A 20,094-nucleotide genomic window follows, 5' to 3' on the forward strand; every position below is an offset into this window, starting at 1 on the left:
ATAAAATATTAATGATTGTGACTTTAAATTATTTTAAAGATTCATGTTATAAAATATTAATGATTATGACTTTCGATTTACGTTTAAAATAAAATTGCAAAAAAAGGAGAATATCTTATTTATTGATGGTTCAAATAAAAATGACATGTTAACTATTGATGACTTTTTTATATTTAGAAGAAACAACATTAATGAATAGTTGATTACTTTATTTTGAAATTTGTCAAAAATGAATCTTTATTTAAAATTTAGGGTAAAACTTTGAAGATAAGGACGACATTGACCATCTACCGCCATCCCCATTACCCTAGAAAGAAGAGGTAGTACGACAACCACTCACCACTTTCTATTCGAAGGGAAAGGAAGATATGATTCGGTTCGTTCACCAATCTCCCAAATTCTTACTTAAACTCTAGAAATTTTGAAGAGTTTTAATTTATTTAGCAAATCTTATCCTAAACTCCAAAGCATGTAACACAAGTCTATAAACTTTTTATGACATAGAACCCATATAAATCCCATATATAATATAAATAAAAACTGCAAAGAATAAGACTTAACAAAATAAAATTACAAACACTAATTGAACACTAAAATTTAAATAATATATACATGCCTAAATGGCTAAATAGTAAAGCTCAAATAATGAATTGATGCATATGTACTTTGTTAAATAAACATACATGTAGCAAATAACTAAACAAAAGAGAACAAAGTTTTTTTTTAAATAATAAAGGAATGAGAAAATGATGGTGTTGGAAGAAGGTAAATGAGAAGAAGATTCATTTCTCTTTACTTATGTTTTATTTCATACCATGGGATTAATGAACATGGAGTAATAAAATGAGAATGATACAGGTTATGCCAAAGTAACATAATATGAAATAGATACATATAACAATTGACAAAAACGGACAATGAGCATGAAATTATAAAATGAAAATAGCAATGTTAATGTCTCAAGATATGAAATATGCACATGTATATACAATGAGTTTAGACAAGAAATGAAGAAGAATAAAAATGCAACAATGAGTTGAGATGGGTTTAAGAAAGAGATGAACCTTCTATGTTGTCTTGGCTAATAGAGTCTCGTCTCCTCCCTTCTTGGTTTGCCAATAAGAAAAGCTGCTCAAGATACTCTAGTAGCTGCTCCTTAGAGTTTAAGAATAACGTAATTTGTAATCTGGTTTTCGGGATGGGACTGCCATATTTTTTTTTTAAAAAAAGGGGGACAACTGCTCACCGTGTTTTGAAAAAAATGAGATAAAGCTTCCCTTTTATTTTGTTACTAAAGTTGTTGAATTGTGTGTTGTCCTGAGTGTTTACTAAGTGGGGCTTTTTATAGCCTCACTTAGGTTTAGAGTGAAGGATAAAAGGTAGTTTAGCGTAATTATTGTTTAGTCATGTGAGCATTCTTTAATCGCAACTCAAACCCTGAACATCCTTGAAATTTAAAACAGACCCCGGACGAAATTGGGTATTCACAGCTGCCCCTCTTTACTTGTTACTTATCCAATAACATTCAAACAGTGGTCTGAATGTTATCAGGGTAAGTAACTAGTAAAGAAAGGGAATACTAATTTCGTTTGGGGAAGCCGCGGAAGAAACAAAAGTCTTGGTCGCGGTTTAGAGACACCAATAGAACTATCTAATCTGGAAAGATCGACTCGACTTGGGTATACGATGAAGTTTCAGCTCGATCATGATCCTTATGTGATGATGATATTGCATTGTGGTGATGATATTGCATTAGAAGTTGGTGATGTAATAATCATTTAGATGTCTATGTCTTCTGACAATGATTTAAAACATGCTTTGAAATTGAATCAAATGACCCTCTAAGGATAGAGGTTTAGAGAAAATGGCCAAGAACGCAGGTCGGGGTACTACTGGAACCTAGGCTAAGAAGAGAACACCGAAGATGCAGGTTGGGATACCTTCGGAATTCGGGAAGGTAAAGCCCAGAACCCAGGTTGGGATACTGCTAGTACGTGGAACATCAGGACACTAAGAACGGAGGTCGGGGTACTGTCGGAACCTAGGTTGACAAGAGAACACCAAAGACGCGGGTCGGGGTACTGCCGGAATTCGGGAAGGTAAAGCCAAGAACACAGGTCGGGATACTACCAGAACTTGGAACATCAAGACTCTAGGAAAGTAGGTCAGGGTACTGCCGGAACCTAGGTTGACAAGAGAACACCGAAGACGCAGGTTGAGTACTGCCGGAATTCGGGAAGGTAAGACCAAGAATGCAAGTTGGGATACTGCCGGAACATGGAACATCAAAGCACTAGGAACGCAGGTCAGGGTACTACCGGAACCTAGGTTGACAAGAGAACACCAAAGACGCAAGTCGGGGTACTGTCAGAATTCGGGAAGGTAAAGCCAAGAACGCATGTCGAGGTACTGCTGGAACTTGGGACATCAAAGCACTAGGAATGTAGGTCAGGGTACTGTCGGAACCTAGGTTGACAAGAGTGTGCAATGACTCATATCTCTAGATAACAGCAATACAAGTTATGGGCTTGGGCTGATGTAAAGGGGTTGGGGTAGAGGGCTATATATTGATGTTATGTAAACCTAATGTAACAAGGAGAAGAATAGTAAAACACTAATCCTTATTCTCTAATAATATATAGTGGTAGCCGCTCAACGCTCCCGGGGACGTAGGCACAATTGGCCGAACCTCGTTACCAAATCTCTTGTGTTATTCTCTTGTCTCTATACTCTTTACTATTTGATTGTTCGCTTGTTCCCAACAATTGGTATCAGATGGCTCTTAACCTAGGTGCTAAATTCGAGGTGGGGAAGTTCGATGGAACTGGTAATTTCAGATTATGGCAAATGTGGGTTAAGGATGTGTTGGCTCAACAAGGTCTATCAAAGGCGCTGCGTGAGAATAAACCAGAGGGTATGGATCAATTGGATTGGGAAGAGTTGAAGGAGAAGGCTGCGGGAACCATACAGCTCTGTTTATCAGATGAGGTGATGTATCATGTTATGGATCTGACATCACTAACAGAGGTTTGGAAGACATTAGAGAAGCGGTTCATGTGAAAGTCTCTAACAAATAAGTTATATTTGAAACAGTGACTCTATGGCCTGAAGATGCAGGAAGGTGCTGATTTGCAACAACATCTCAACAATTTTAATCAAGTGATCAATGACTTGCAGAAACTTAAAGTGAAGGTTGATGATGAGGACAAAGCAATAATATTACTGTGTTCTTTGCCAAATTCCTACGAACACTTGGTGACAACATTGGCGTATGGGAAAGACTCAATCAAACTGGATGAAATCACATCTGCACTTCTGTCCCACACTCAAAGAAGACAGAATGTAGGTGAAGGGTCTCAGGGTGATGGTCTGTATGTGAATGGGAGCCAAGTGTGTGGGAGGAGACAATGCAGAGGAGGTCCTGCCAAAGGGAAAAGACTAAATTCCAGGGGCAGAACACCAGTAGAGTTCTATAAGTGCAAACAGACTGGGCATTACAAAAAGGATTGTCCCAATGCATGGAGTCCTAGCCAGCCGGTGGGGAAAGATGGAGTATCTACATATGCAACTGTTGCATAGAAAGAATGACTCTAGTTACAACAGTGAAGTTGATCTATTATCTGTATCATCAAATCATAATACAGATGAGTGGATACTTGACACTGGTTGTTCCCACCACATGACGCCTAACAGGGAATGGTTCACCACATACAGGGCAGGCAATTTTGGTTTCGTGTATCTCGGAAATAATAAAGCATGTGAAATTATTGGTATGGGAGAACTCAGAATTGTGATGGATGATGGTGTAGTGAAGACGTTATGTGAGGTTAGGCACATACCAGATTTGAAGAAGAATTTGGTTTCTTTGGGGACATTGTAGGCCAAAGGATTTAGCTACAGAGCTGATGGGGACAATGATATTCTTTGAGTATGCAAAGGTGCTCTAACTGTGATGAAGGGTAAAAGGACTGCAGGGAACACTTACAAGTTGTTAGGGAGAACAGTTGTAGGTGGAGTTCCTAGAGTGGTTGAGGAGATCTTAGTAGATTCAGACTATGGTGCTACAAAATTATGGCACATGCGTTTCGGACACATGAGTGTGCATGGTATGATAGAACTATGCAAAAGAGGACTGTTGAGGGGAGTCAACAAATGCAAGCTATATTTGTGCAAGTATTGTATGCTTGGGAAACAGACGCGAGTTAGTTTCAAGGCTGACCAACACAACACTCGAGGCATTCTAGATTATGTCCACACTGATGTATGGGGACCCACCCAGGAACCATCCCTAGGAGGTTCTAGGTATTTTATTACCTTCGTTGATGACTTTTCTCGCGAGGTTTGGGTTTCTAGGTATTTTGTTACTTTCGTTGATGACTTTTCTCGCAAGGTCTGGGTATATTTTCTGAAGCATAAGTCAGAAGTCTTTGCCAAGTTCAAGGTTTGGAAGGCAGAGGTAGAGAACCAGACTGGTAGGAAAATCAAATACATGAGGTCAGATAATGGCACAGAGTACAAAAACTCACAGTTTCAGAAATTCTGTGAGGAACATGGCATTCAGAGACACTTTTCAGTGAAGAAGACTCCTCAGCAGAATGGTGTTGCAGAGAGGATGAATAGAACTCTTACAGAGAGGGCCAGATGTATGAGACTGAATGCTGGACTTTCCAAAGGATTTTGGGCAGAGGCACTTAGTATGGCATGTTATGTCATCAATAGATCACCACGAGCTTCATTGGATGGTAAAGTTGCAGAAGAAGTATGGACAGGTAACCCAGTTAATTATAATATGTTACGCATATTTGGTTGTCCTGCTTATGTACATGTACCCAGTGATGAACGATCTAAACTTGATCCTAAGTCAAAGAGGTGTATCTTCATTGGATATACCAAAGGTGTGAAGGGGTTCAAGTTCTAGGATCCAATTTCCATAAAGGTGGTGTTGAGCAGAGATGCAGTGTTTGATGAAGATTTCATGATGAAACAGTCAGTTTTGACAGAGGTGCCCATGCCAAATGGAGAGACTTTATGTTCAAATATGATTCCAGTGAGGAATGAAATGGTTCAGGTGAATAAAGGCAAGGAACCATGCACTAGTTCAAGTCAAGAACATGATGATTCTCAGGCAGAGAGTTCAGGTGTGCAAGAGTATCTACTTGCTAGAGACAGGGATCGACGTCCTATCAAACCTCCAGAGAGATATGGCTTTGAGGATATGGCTTCAGTTTCTCTCCATATCAGTTCAGGAGATCCATTTAGCTTTCAAGAGGCTATAAACAACCAGGAGAAAAAACAATGGACGGGTGCCATGATGGAGGAGATGGAGTCTTTACCGAAGAACCAAACTTGGGAACTTGTTCCATTCAAGAGGCTATAAACTGCCAGGAGAAAGAACAATGGATGAGTGCCATGATGGAGGAAATGGAGTCTCTACAGAAGAACCAAACTTGGGAGCTTGTTCCATTGCCCCCAGACAAGCGTGCAGTTGGGTGCAAGTGGGTGTACAAGAGGAAGCCAGCAGTATCAGAAAAAGAAGGGGAAAAATTCAAGGCTCGTCTTGTAGCAAAAGGGTATTCACAGCAGAAGGGGATCGACTACAATGAGATTTTCTCCCCAGTGGTGAGACACACTTCTATCAGGGCAGTGCTTGCCTTGGTAGCCAGCTGGGATATGCACTTAGAACAGATGGATGTGAAGACTGCCTTTCTCCATGGTGAATTAGAGGAGAAAATTTACATGACACAACCAGAGGGGTTCAGTGCAGCTGGACAGCGTCACTTGGTTTGCAAGTTGAAGAAGTCTCTATATGGGTTGAAGCAGTCTCCCAGACAGTGGTACAAGCGGTTTGACACTTATATGTTGAAGCTTGGTTATAAGCGTTGTGAGTATGATTGCTGTGTTTATGTGAGAAGCCTTGACGATGGTTCGTTTATTTTTCTGTTACTTTATGTTGATGATATGTTGATTGCTGCTAATCATTTGAGTGATATCAATGAGCTGAAAGTCATGCTAGGTAAGGAGTTTGACATGAAAGATTTAGGGGCTGCTAGGAAGATTCTTGGGATGGAGATTCACATGGATAGGGGAGCTAGAAAACTATGGCTCTCCCAGCAAAGCTATGTTGAAAAGATCTTAGAGAGATTTGATATGAGCAATGCTAAAGTAGTGAGCACTCCATTGGAAAATCACTTCAAGCTTTCCTTAGATCAGTGTCCGAAGACATATGAAGAGAAGAAATACATGCCAAAGGTTCCATATGCCAGTGAAGTGGGATGCTTGATGTATGCTATGGTTTTTACTAGACCGGACTTGGCACAAGCAGTTAGTCAAGTATGCAAGTACATGTCGAAACCAGGGAAGCAACATTGGGAAGCAGTCAAATGGATTTTCAGATATTTGAAGGGGACTACAGGTCTCGGTATCATGTTTGGCAGCCAACAGAGTAAGCCTTCAGTTATTGGTTATGTTGATTCGGACTATGCAGGAGACTTGGATGATAGAAGGTCCACAACGGGGTTTGTCTTCACCCTTGCAGGTGGACCAATTATGTGGAGATCATCAGTTCAGTCTGTTGTAGCTATGTCCACAACTGAAGCAGAGTACATGGCAGCTAGTGAAGCTTCTAAGGAAGCCCTATGGCTTATGGGACTAGTAAATGAGTTAGGCATTAAGCAAGGTGGAGTTCCGCTATATTGTGATAGTTAGAGTGCTATCTTCTTGGCAAAGAATCAGGTGTATCATGCTAGGACCAAACATATTGATGTGAGATTTCATAAGATCAGAGAGTTGGTAGCTTGTGGGCAGATACTATTGCAGAAGGTTCACACTTCAGAAAATGCAGCTGATATGTTAACCAAACCGGTTACCGTGGACAAGTTCAGGCATTGCCTGAGCTTGTTGAACATTCACTGATGATGGACTATGGAGTGCCCCCAACCCAATGGCGGAAGATGGAGATTGATGATATTCGCCAAGGTGGACATTGTTGTGCAATGACTCATATCTCTAGATAACAACAATACAAGTTATGGGCTTGGGCTGATGTAAGGGGTTGGGGTAGAGGGTTATATATATTGATGTTATGTAAACCTAATGTAACAAGGAGAAGAATAGTAAAACACTAATGCTTATTCTCTAATAATATATAGTGGTAGCCGCTCAACGCTCCCGGGGATGTAGGCACAATTGGCCGAACCTCGTTACTAAATATCTTGTGTTATTCTTTTGTCTCTATACTCTTTACTATTTGATTGTTCGCTTGTTCCCAACAAGAACACCGAAGATGCATGTCGGGATACAGCCGGAATTCGGGAAGGTAAAGCCAAGAACGCAGGTCAGGATACTGCCGGAACTTGGAACATTAAGACACTCGGAAAGCAGGTCGGGGTACTGCTGGAACCTAGGTTGACAAGAGAGCACTGAAGATGTAGGTCGGGGTACTGCCGTAATTCGGGAATGTAAGACCAAGAACGTAAGTCGGGATACTGCCGAAACTTGGAACATCAAAGCACTAGGAACACAGGTCGGGGTACTGCCGGAACCTAGGATGATAAAAGAACATATATTGATGCATGAGTTTGACAATGTCCTTTAAAAGGGAATAACTTTCTAGTTTCTAAGTCCACTAATGTCATATCATTTCGGCGTCTGAGTCCAGCAATGCTAATAAATCTAGGTGATTGATTGGTTCAAAAAGTTTTGGTCGACTTTGCTAGAGTATGATTATGCAAGAAGATACGTGTTTTGAAAGTGTGATTGCTTGGGAGTATGTTGTGCAAAGCATGAAATTATTATTGATGCATGAGATATATGTTGAGTGATGTATGTGTGAATGATATCATTTATGACACGAGCTATGTGCATGTAAAGCTAATGTATGTTAATTTAATGTTTGAGTCATCATCTGATATGGAAATGTCCTCAGGGGCATTCTTGTCTTTGTAGTAAATATCGCCTTATTGCTTTCTCGGCACCATAACACTCGGTCTTTAGATGACATCTAGATCAGCTCTGGATCGGCCCATGGAGTTTCTCATGGTTGCATTGGAGTAGAGAATTTCTCTCTAGTTGTTGACACCATATTATTGTTTGGATAGAAAACGGATGTCGTCAAATGCTGTAAGGGTTAGAGTTTTCACTTTCATAGTACGGTACAAATTCAATAAAACAATTTTGTATGTAGAATATTTGGAAAGGTGGAATATGATATGCATGTTATAATAAAAATGCATGATCCTATGGTCGGCTGAAGTGGAGCCTATGGGCTTGAGGTGTTCTGCATATCCTTTTGTTGCCCTATATAATGAGTCATGTTAACTTTCACTATACGATTTGACCATTGAGCTTTGAATGAGTCTTTAACAATTCATAAAAAATTGCTCTGGTATTTGATTGCTTGATATTTTTTGGTGACCGTACATGATTACTTTCGCTTGCATAAAATTATCCAAAAAAAACCTGCCCCAGTGTAGTTCATCACTGTCTACCAAAAATGGCCCAGTGTCATGTATGACTTGGGCTTGAGAGGTTCCTGTTTTGTTGAGTCCGAATTTTTTAAAGGAATATTAATGCATTGTGCGAGTGATTTGTGTCTTGAAAACTATTGTCTTTTTTATTTGTTTATTTGGAGTCAGTTTGTTCTTTTACCCTTATGTGTGTATCTTGAATAAATCAACCTTCCATGAGGTCTTTTGGGCTTATATCTGGGCCTGGCTATGGTTATTAAAGAAAGTTTGAAGCTCAATACATGTGTTTCCCATCCCCATCTTTCTCCTATCTCCTTGACCTATTCTCAACTACTTCAGAATTCTAATGGACATAGTTTAACAACTACCCTCCCCGGGTTATAAATACTGATGGGTTTTGTTTCTTTTTTTTAGACAAAGATCTCCTTTCACAATATCTAGGCTCAAAGGGGGTAACTAGTGGCATCTGCGTAGTGTTTCGGAAGTTTCCAAGAAACCGCGTATCATTAGGTTGATCTATACAGGTTCACATCGGTTGGGTTTTATTTACATCATTCTCCATGCAAGATAACAAAGAAAAGAGTGACAGTATATAATGCATCAATAAAACCTTGATTAATAAAGATGTTATGTTTCTTCATTACATTTCCAAAGGAAAACTCTCTAGGCATAATACTTTTTCACAGCATCTGAGTTTACTGACAGGTGCAAGTCATTTCCATCCATGTTAGTCAGTATTAAGGCTCCACTAGAGAAAACTTTCTTCACTACATAAGTCCCCTCATTTTGAATTGGTAAGATCTTCTTCAACACCATGTTTCCTACTTGGAATTGACGTGGGCGATCTTTCTTCTCATATGCTTTCATTATTCTCCTCTGATAAAGTTGCCCATGGCACACAACGGCTAACCTTTTTCCTTCAATTAAGTTCAGTTGATCATACCGGGCTTGGACCCATTCTGCTTCTTCTAATCCCGACTCCACAATAATTCTTAATGATGGAATCTCTACCTCGATAGGAAGGACTGCTTCCAATCCGTATACTAGGGAGTAAGGGGTGGCCCCTGTGGAAGTACGAATAGAAGTACGATATCCATGCAAGGGGAAAGGCAACATTTCATGCCAATCCTTATAAGTAATTACCATCTTTTGGACAATCTTCTTTATATTTTTGTTAGCGGCCTCAACTACACCATTCATCTTAGGACGGTGGGGCAAAGATGTATGATGCTTGATCTTGAAATTTTCACATGTCTCACTCATCAGCTTGTTATTCAGGTTGGTGGCATTATCCGTGATGATTTTACTTGGTAGACCAAATCGGCAAACCAACTCCTTCTTAATGAACCTCACCATTACCTTTCGAGTAATACTGGCATATGAAGCTGCTTCGACCCATTTAGTAAAATAATCGAGGACCACTAGGATGAAACAATGTCCATTTGAGGCTTTAGGCTCGATGGGTCCTATGACATCCATTCCCCATATAGAGAAAGGCCATGGTGTTGATAGAACATTCAATAGATTTGGGGGTGAATTGATATTGTCAGCATAAATCTGACATTTGTGGCATTTCCTTACATGGTTACAGAAATCAGTCTCCATCGTTAACCATTAATATCCAGCCCTTAATATCTTCCTAGCCATGGTATGTCCATTTGCATGGGTCCCAAACGAGCCCTCGTGTACATCGGTAAGGATTTCTTCCGCCTCTTTCGCTTCGACACACCTAAGGAGTAGCATGTCATGATTCCTTTTGTAAAGCACTTCTTCGATTAGGAAAAAACTCATGGCCAATTTTCTTAAGGTCCTTTTATCATTCTTCGAGGAACCTGGAGGGTATTTTTTTTTCTTGATGTATTCTGTTATATCGTGGTACCAACGTTTGCCCTCTTCTTCTACTTCTATCGCATTGCAATAAGCTGGTTGACTTCTACTTCCTATACTGATGAGTGGTTGGTCATTTCCGCTGATGTGGAACATGGAGGATAATGTGGATAGCGCATCGGCTAATCGATTATCTTCTCTAGGGATGTGGTAGAAATCAACCTGCTCGAATTGCTCAACTAACCTCCATATGTGATCTTTATAAGGTATCAACTTGCTATCACGAGTTTCCCATTCTCCCTTTAGCTGGTGGATTACTAGAGTGGAGTCTCCAAAAATTTCAAGGATTTTTGCTTTTGATTTTATAGCCGCTTGTAAGCCTAAGGCGCATGCCTCATACTCAGCTATATTGTTGGTGCAGACGAAACATAGCCTGGTAGTGATAGGAATGAAATTGCCATGGGGAGATACCAATACTGCTCCTACCCTATGTCCAAATGCATTGGAGGCTCCATCAAATACGAGTGGCCATGTTTTGTCTTCTTCTTGATCTTCTGAGGACAATGTCATGATACCTTCATCAGGAAACTCTTGATTCATTAACCCATGTCCTTCTATCGGCTGATGGGCTAAGTAGTCAGCAAGTGCACTTCGTTTGATCGCCTTTTGGGTGACATAGACAATGTCATACTCTGATAATAGTACTTGCCACATGGCGATTCTTCCCGTCAACATCGGTTTCTGAAAAATATGTTTCATCGGGTCCATTTTGGATACAAGCCATATAGTGTGACTCAACATATATTGCCCTAGTCGGTGTCATTCCCAAGCTAATGCGCAACATGTGCTTTCCAGTAAGGAATATCTTGTCTCACAGTCTGTGAACTTCTTACTCAAGTAGTAAATAGCCCGCTCTTTCTTGCCAGATTCGTCATGTTGAGCCAAGACACACCCCATAGAGTCTTCCAATACTGTTAGGTACATTATCAACGGTCGTCCATGTACAAGAGGCATTAATACGAGTGGGTTTAACAGGTACTGCTTAATTTTTTCAAAAGCCTTTTGACATTCTTCATTCCACTTGACGGGCTGGTTCTTCCTCAGGAGCTTGAAGATGGGCTCACATTTAGCTGTCAACGATGATATGAATCTGGAGATGTAGTTCAGCCTACCCAGGAAACCTTTGACTTCTTTCTCTGTTCTCGGAGGAAGCATCTCAGTGATAGCTTTCACCTTTTCAGGATCGACCTCAATGCCCTTCTGGCTGACTATAAAGCTGAGAACTCGATCTGACTTGACCCCGAAACTACACTTGGCGGGGTTCAGTTTGAGGTTATAATCTCGTAATCTTTTGAACAGCTTTTGTAGGTTTCCCACATGCTCCCCTTCAGTCTTTGATTTGCATATTATGTCATCGACATAGACTTCAACTTCTTTATGCATCATGTCATAGGGAAACGAGTGCGGTATGTCTACTACCATGGGCTCCATTTTCGTGAGGTACGGGAACCATTGTGGTTGAGCCGTATATAGTGATATACCCCTTGGAATACTCAAGACTGGTTCGAATTGAACCAATGTTGGAAAGAATGTTGTTATATCTTCCTTATTTTCTACTACATTGACTTCTGGGTATGTCAACCTTCTCCCCATAACCACCAATTTGGTATCCATCATTTTTTGTAATAGCATTTTAAACTCCGCACAATTCTCAATTACATGGCCTGCTGAACCATGCATCTCACAACATCCTTCACCCTCTTCAGTTTCTTTTAACACCTCAATCATACCCTGGTTGCACATTTCCTTGAAGATATCTTTCATCGGGGTGCGTATTTCGAACACATCCTTCAGGAAAGATTCCTCTTGGACCTCTTCAACAACATTCTTTCATCGGTGTGCGTATTTCGGACACATCCTTCAGGAAAGATTCCTCTTGGACCTCTTCAACAACATTCACCCCATGGTTCCCGTGATTCGACAGAGGATATTACTGACATTTGGTGTTGATTGTCTAAAGTTGAGCCATTTCGAGTCGATGAGGTGTTGTACCTTGAATTTCAAGGCTATGCAATTCTCTATGGAATGCCCTACAGTTCTAGAGTGGTATGCGCATGAGACATTAGAGTCGAACCATGGCTCTGGATTTTCAGGTATTCTTCCCGGAATTGGAGCTATAATCCTTTCTCCCATCAAGTATGTGAATATGTCTGCGTATGACACGTGGATAGGATCAAACACCGTTTTCTTATCTTGAGGTGTATATCCCCAATTTTGGGTAGTAGTAGTGTATGTGTTGTTTGGGGTTCTTGATTGATGGTGTTGATAGTTGTTTGTGCGTGACTGATACTGATAATTGTTGTTTGATTGCTTCTTGGAGTCGTTGGATACAAAATGTGTCTCACCCTCTTTCTTCTTCATGAACCCTTGTTTTTTGGTATTTGATTGGTCATCTATGATCTTCCCACTCTTGATCCCGATTTCGATCTTCTCTCCCACTCTTATTAGAGCGTTGAAGCCAGAGGCCATGGCAGCTATTAGGCGATCATAGTAGGGATTTTGCAAAGTGTCAACAAAGATATAGAGTTGTTCCTCTTCTTTTAGCCTTGGAAGCACCTGAGAGGCCAACCCCCTCCAACGTTGTGTGTACTCTTTGAAGCTTTCTTGGGGCTTCTTGGACATGTTCTGTAACTGTGTCCTGTCAGGTGCAGCATCTTCATTGTATTTGTATTGTCGAACAAATGCATTAGACAAGTCCAGAAATGTTCGAATGTTGGCATTACACAAGTTGATGCCCGCTTGAGGTGTTGGTTGCTCCAGATAAGCATTAGATTGTCCGTGTGATTCAATCAGCTCATCCTCATAAAGTGGGATATAATCAGGGGGCACACCATAGAATGGCCACTTTGTTGCCTCTTCCTTTGTTGGCTCGTACCAGCTTCTTGACCAGAGTTGCCCTTAGACAATTGAGCGGGATTGCTCTATGGTCCCGTATTGACAGTTTGATTGCTCTTCCTTTTCTCATTTTTTAAAGCCTTCAACATGTTGAACATTTCATTCATTTGTGATTTAAGCTCTTCTAACTCGGACTTGCTGTCCTCACTTGTTACAGATTCTGCCATTTTCTTTGCTTGAAACCGAGTGTTATATTGGTGCTTTGAGGCAATAGTGGAAATACCTATCACAAGAAATATTTAACACTGAGGTTAGTTTATTTGAATGGTTTACCTGGCTTGCAGAGAGACCGTTCAATATAGCAAAGCACTTCATCCCTCATTTGATGATTAGGAAGCGCAGTCCCTAGGTCGCATGCGATTTGATGACAATCTTTAGAGGAAACTCTAGGTTTTAGACCAAGATTGCATCTTAAGACTAGTCTCTAGCAGTGTATAAGCAGTTTGTGTCAATTAGCCCTCTTTTTTATATGCATATAAGTGATGCCTATGAGTGAAGATGAAAAGACTCTGATATTTCATTCAATTTTGAAAGATTACACAGAGTAAAAGGAATTTACATTAGACATTTTTATTCCCTTTTCCTCTAATTCAACATCTTACAATTACAAATACATATTAGAAATGAAATTCTCTGTTGCTTTCCTTTCTCCATCTTCTTGGTTGTCGCGCTACTCTGGAGCAATCAGATAGGAATGCTTCTAATGCTGGTCTTCCATTAATGTCGAGGTATGCATTGAGTTCACATCTAGCCCCATCAAAAATTTGTAACCAATCATCTGTAAAATCCCCGAGCCCATTAATCATGTCATTGCATCTTCTTTGTTAGTGTTCTTTGGCCCGTTCAGATTCCATGAGAGTTTCATCCCAACCTGCGGTCCATTCTTTATGTTTATTCATGAGTTCATCATAGGCCCCCATAAGATCCTTCAAATCAGCAGCAAGTCGATCTTCTCTATGGCCCTTTCCATGTCTAACTGATGGTTTGCCGCCATCTCATCTCCCATTCTATGAGCCTGTTCTAGGGCCGCTTGGTAATCCTTTATCGTGGTCATTGCTTGGGAAACCTCTTTCTGACTCTATTCAAGATCAGCCATGATTATCTCGAAGTTTCTTTCAATCTCCATCTTTTGTTGCACAATATTCATAGCGGTGCGTTTTTGGCTTTCAGACGCTCCTTTAGATCATTGTTTTCTCTTATCAACTTGAACTCGTCAGATTTAGAGCGCATGCTGGCATAGTCCATCTGAATGCTAGCCACCTCCTCTTGTAAATTTTTTTTGGACTTATGGAGCTTCTCAACGGTGAACTCATACTTCTCATTTTGATTTCTTGCCTCCTCTAAATGAGCTTCCAAGTGTTTACATTTTTCGCGCCACACAATTTCATCTAGTGAGGGGCCTCCATTATCTTTAGGCAAGGTTTGCTCTGGCATATAGGTTTTCCCGAGTCTCTCGTTCCTCCAGGTTTTGTATTCTTCGGTGTAGAAAGTCTTACGCTCTCCCAACTCATTTTCTCCGCATAATCAGATTTTTTGTAAAGCCCTCCTTGCTAATTCTACAGCCCCTTCAGGAGCTTCTTCATCCTTATACAAAAAGAAGAACCCTTGCAAATGCTCGTCTTTTATCTGATTCATTCCCCACTTCAGTTGCCCAAGTACTAGGGCTGGCATGAAAGCAATGCACCCTCTTGGGCTGGCGTGACTTCCTTAAAATGTTTCGCCCATTCACTAAGCTGTATTTCTTTTGTGGACACATTCCTGAACCTCCTGAGCGGATAACGACTTCCTAGACTGTAGTAATGATGCTTGAAACGTGTCATCATCCACATGTAGAGCAGCTGAACACAATACCTGATTTTATTACCGCCTCTCAAGTGACACTTCTGGAACGATAGAAAAGACTCAACAAGTATGGCAGGTGTTGGGTTGACTCCAAAGTGAATGAACTTGTAGAAAACATTGAACGCTGATTGGTCTATCATGTCATTTAGGAAAGGAAACAGGACCATCCCATATATGGCGAGAGCAAAAGCTGGTTTGAACATTTCCCAATTTTGTTGCTCTTCCATTTTGGCAATATGCTTCTTTAGAAAAACCCATTTGAGACCTATAGTTCTGGCCTGCTTTATAATACTAGATGGTTCAGGTCGCACCTTTAGAATTTTCTCAATAGTATCTTCATTAACTTCCACAGGATTAGTGAACATATATACCCTCAGTCTATCCAGCATTGGTATTTCTAGCAAGACTTCATATTCTTCGATAGTAGTTGTGACATCAACATTTGGGAATTCGAAGATTCTCTGTTCAGTATTCCAATACTGCACCATGGTAGCCATAGCTTTTAGGGCCACACTGTCCACAGGTATGAGGAGAAGATCTATCAGCCTCCCATACTCTTTTGCAAACTGCTCTTGTATCTCATCTGGTATTCTAGGGATGCAATCAATCAAGAAATCACAATCATTACTATGCATATCTGCTTTTGAACATTTTCTTAGGCACGGAACACTAGTAGAGACTAGAATTGGTGAGGTCATCTTGTCACTTTGCTATATGAAGACGATTTCTCGAACAAACCTGGAAAAAGCTATGCGACAAGAGTTAGTAAAAATGCCATGAATGCATGAAATCCATGATAATACAAGATTTTATAAATGTCCAATCATAAGTGCAAAGTGTAGACCCTAAGGGCCAAGACCTATCCACGGGCAACACAACCCTCATCACGAAATATGAATTATCATGATATATTGTTTGATATCGTTCAAGTTGACTAGGGACAACGATTTTCTTGTCTCTAGCTTTATAAAATTACTCTTACGAGTATTTTGTGAATATGTCGTCGTCATGATAGAAATACGTTAAAATAATGATGAAGAGCCAAATAATAAAATAATGCGAGGGTAGGAAGTATGCTTCTTGTGCTTCATATGGGTAAGTCTAATGATAGATACAACTATAGGCAACATTCTTAGGGAGGGATACTAGGGCATGTCTAAAGTGGACATCTTGGTAAGTTCTAGACTCCTAAAAGGCCACCAAACTGCATCCCTCTCACAAAGGAAAAGAGAATCCACATATCATAAGTTAGAAATGGGAGGGATCAAGCCTCATCGAGCGTCTTACCCATGATACCGGTAACAGTCTGATCGGTTCATCACGCCAATACAAGATTAGGCTCTAGGCCGGCACCGGCAAGGCAGATGTCCCTTCTAATCCTAAAAGGTATATCTTTAATACCCGAGTATAGGGCATATGTGTGTGCGAAGAGATTGTGTACTTATTTGTTGTGTGTGGGAAGCATACAAACCTTTTTAGTTAAAACCCCTCAACACTGCAAAACAAACTCAAAACATATATACATAAGCACAATTAAATATATACAGAAAAGTCAAGAAAAAAAAGCTTTAAGGGGTACACGTGAATTTATGCGATTATTTGCTTCAGGCCTGACTCTCTTAGGATGTCTCCAGCAGAGTCGCCAGCTGTCGCGTCCCGATTTTCGGTCGAACACCGGTCACACGACTGATTTGGAGTCGCCACCACGTTTTTGCGGTCAAAACGTATAAAACCCTTTCGACACCCAAATATTGGAAAGACTTGGCCTTTGAACTAGATCTCTGGAATCGGGAGTCAGTTATAGATTAGGGAAGGTATTAGCACCCCGTTCGCCCGTTATCAAACGGTACCTGCAATAATCGCATGGTACTAGATATACCCTAAAGCTTGTTAAATCAATTAATTATTTACAAATTTTTTTTTTATTTTTTTTATTTTTTGCGTCTGACAAGAGTTCGTCCTGCTCCTACGTATCCCTGGGTGCAATAGGGAAATCAAGATTACGTAGTTCTTGGGTAGAAAACATTTGTGTATTGATTGATTTTAGTTAATGAAAAGTGGTTTGACTTATATCATCTTATCCATATTAGCGAGAAAGAAGAGGTAGTACGATAGTCACTCACCACTTTCTTACTAACATGATGATAAAAAAAGGACTCAAATTGTCAGTTTATAAGGTTAAGGAGGGAGCTACAACTTTGTCCTACAATACTTTACCCATTTTAAATAAAAGAAAAGTTAGTACGACAACCGCTCACCGCTTTTTATTAAATAGGATAATGTAATAAGGGCTTGATATATATTGTCTTATCCTTATTAGAGAGAAAAAGAGGCAATACGACAATCGCTTACCGCTTTCCTACTAACATGATAATAAAATAATATGCCAGTTGATACTCTTTCACTAACCTTAGTACTTAATTTTTTTTCTCTTATTTGATTAATTTTATGAAAACTTTATTATTTCAAAGGTTTACATCATAAAATACTAATGATTGTGGCTCTTGATTATTTCAAAGATTCATGTCATAAAATATTAATGATTGTGACTTTCAATCATTACAAAGATTAATGTTATAAAATATTAATGTTTGTGACTTTCGATTTACGTATAAAATAAATTTTCAAAAAAGGAGAATATCTTATTTATTGATGGTTCAAATAAATATGACATATTAACTATTGACGACTTTTTTATATTTACAAGAAACAACATTAATGAATAGTTGATTACTTTATTTTGAAATTTGTCAAAAATGAATCTTTATTTAAAAGTTAGGGTAAAACTTTAGAAGATAAGGACAACACTGACCATCTACCGCCATCCCCATTGCCCTAGAAAGAAGAAGTAGTACGACACACGACAACCACTCACCACTTTCTATTCGAAGGGAAAGGAAGATATGATTCGGTTCGTTCACCAATCTCCCAAATTCTTACTTAAACTCTAGAAATTTTGAAGAGTTTTAATTTATTTAGCAAATCTTATCCTAAACTCCAAAGCATGTAACACAAGTCTATAAACTTTTTATGACATAGAACCCATATAAATCCCATATATAATATAAATCAAACTGCAAAGAATAAGACTTAACAAAATAAAATTACAAACAATAATTAAACACTAAAATTTAAATAATATATACATGCCTAAATGGCTAAATAGTAAAGCTGAAATAATGAATTGATGCATATGTACTTTGTTAAATAAACATACACGTAACAAATAACTAAACAAAAGAAAACAAAGTTTTTTTTTAAATAATAAAGGAATGAGAAAATGAAGGTGTTGGAAGAAGGTAAATGAGAAGAAGATTCATTTCTCTTTACTTATGTTTTATTTCATACCATGGGATTAATGAACATAGAGTAATAAAATGAGAATGATACAGGTTATGAAAAAGTAATATAATATGAAATACATACATATAACAATGACAAAAACGGACAATGAGCATGAAATTATAAAATGAAAATAGTAATGTTAATGTTTCAAGATATGAGATATGGACATGTATATACAATGACTTTAGACAAGAAATGAAGAAGAAGAAAAAATATAACAGTGAGTTGAGATAGGTTTAAGAAAGAGATGAACCTTCTATATTGTCTTGGCTAATAGAGTCTCGTCTCCTCCCTGCTTGGTTTGCCAATAAGAAAAGCTGCTCAAGATACTCTAGTAGCTGCTCCTTAGAGTTTAAGGATAACCTAATTTGTAATCTGGTTTTTGGGATGGGACTGCCAGATTTTTTTTTTTAAAAAAGGGGGACGACTGCTCACTGTGTTTGGAAAAAATGAGATAAAGCTTTCCTTTTTTTGTTGTTACTAAAGTTGATGAAGTGTGTGTTGTCCTGAGTGCTTACTAAGTGGGGCTTTTTATAGCCTCACTTAGGTTTAAAGTTAAGGATAAAAGGTAGTTTAGGGTAATTATTGTTTAGTCCTGTGAGCATTCTTTAATTGCAACTCAAACCCTGAACACCCTTGAAATTTAAAAATGACCCCAGATGAAATTGGGTATTCACACCTTTGTTTATCATTTCTAAACCTGCAAGCAACAAAACACAATTAAATTCCTTAACAATACAAGATTAACTAAGTTATCAGGAATTTTACGCATTTACAACAGAAATATGCGCTAAGTGCCCCAAAAGCATATACGTTTACTTAACAATTTGGCACTTAACAAACTCCCCGCAACCTAGAATCTTGCTTGTCCTCAAGCAAAGTAACAAAGTGCAGTTCAGTTAAAAGTATCTAATTTTTTAAAAATAATCATTCATCTAATCATGGCACAACTAGATCATTCATTTAATGTTCACAAAGACCTGTTTCATGAGCAATTATAGTGGACCAAGTTCCAGCTAATAACATAATGCACATGCAGTTCAATTTCAAACAGAATAGCAAGAATAACTACTTAGTTCAATCAAAGGAACCCTTTCAATCTCATAGGTTATGTGTTTCACTCATCTCTTTGTTGGACACCAAACAATTTGACTTTTCCTTTCAGTTCAATCAAACCATGTACACAAATTCAATCATGGATCTTAAGGACTTCATCAGGGTTGTTATGAGGCATGGCTACAAAGAATACTGGTTTTTATAGGATTCAAAAAGGGAGGTAGACCAATAGTGCATACTTACCTTTTCTTCTCATGTTCCATTTCCAATTTCATTGTACCATGTTCTTTTCTATCAACCATTGGATTCTCCTTCTTCAACTGACTCTTTTCTTTTGACTCACTACTTTCTTGCATGATTTATTTTTTACTTATTTCTTTCTTTCCGTTGCTTCATGCTTTACCATTCAACACATGGTTGAAGAAGGAGTCTTTTTTATTTCACTACCCTCATAAACACAGACTTCATTCACATTGCCCAGCAAGACTCATATGCACTAATGATATTTCTTCAATGGTATGGGGATTGATACATTTTGATGTGGCCTTGGTGCATAATTTTCACAGAAAACTTTTCAACTCAAAGGGACTAACAAAAATCAAGT

This window comes from Lupinus angustifolius, chromosome LG08, assembly GCF_001865875.1.
Source record: "Lupinus angustifolius cultivar Tanjil chromosome LG08, LupAngTanjil_v1.0, whole genome shotgun sequence".
Classification (NCBI taxonomy): domain Eukaryota; kingdom Viridiplantae; phylum Streptophyta; class Magnoliopsida; order Fabales; family Fabaceae; genus Lupinus; species Lupinus angustifolius.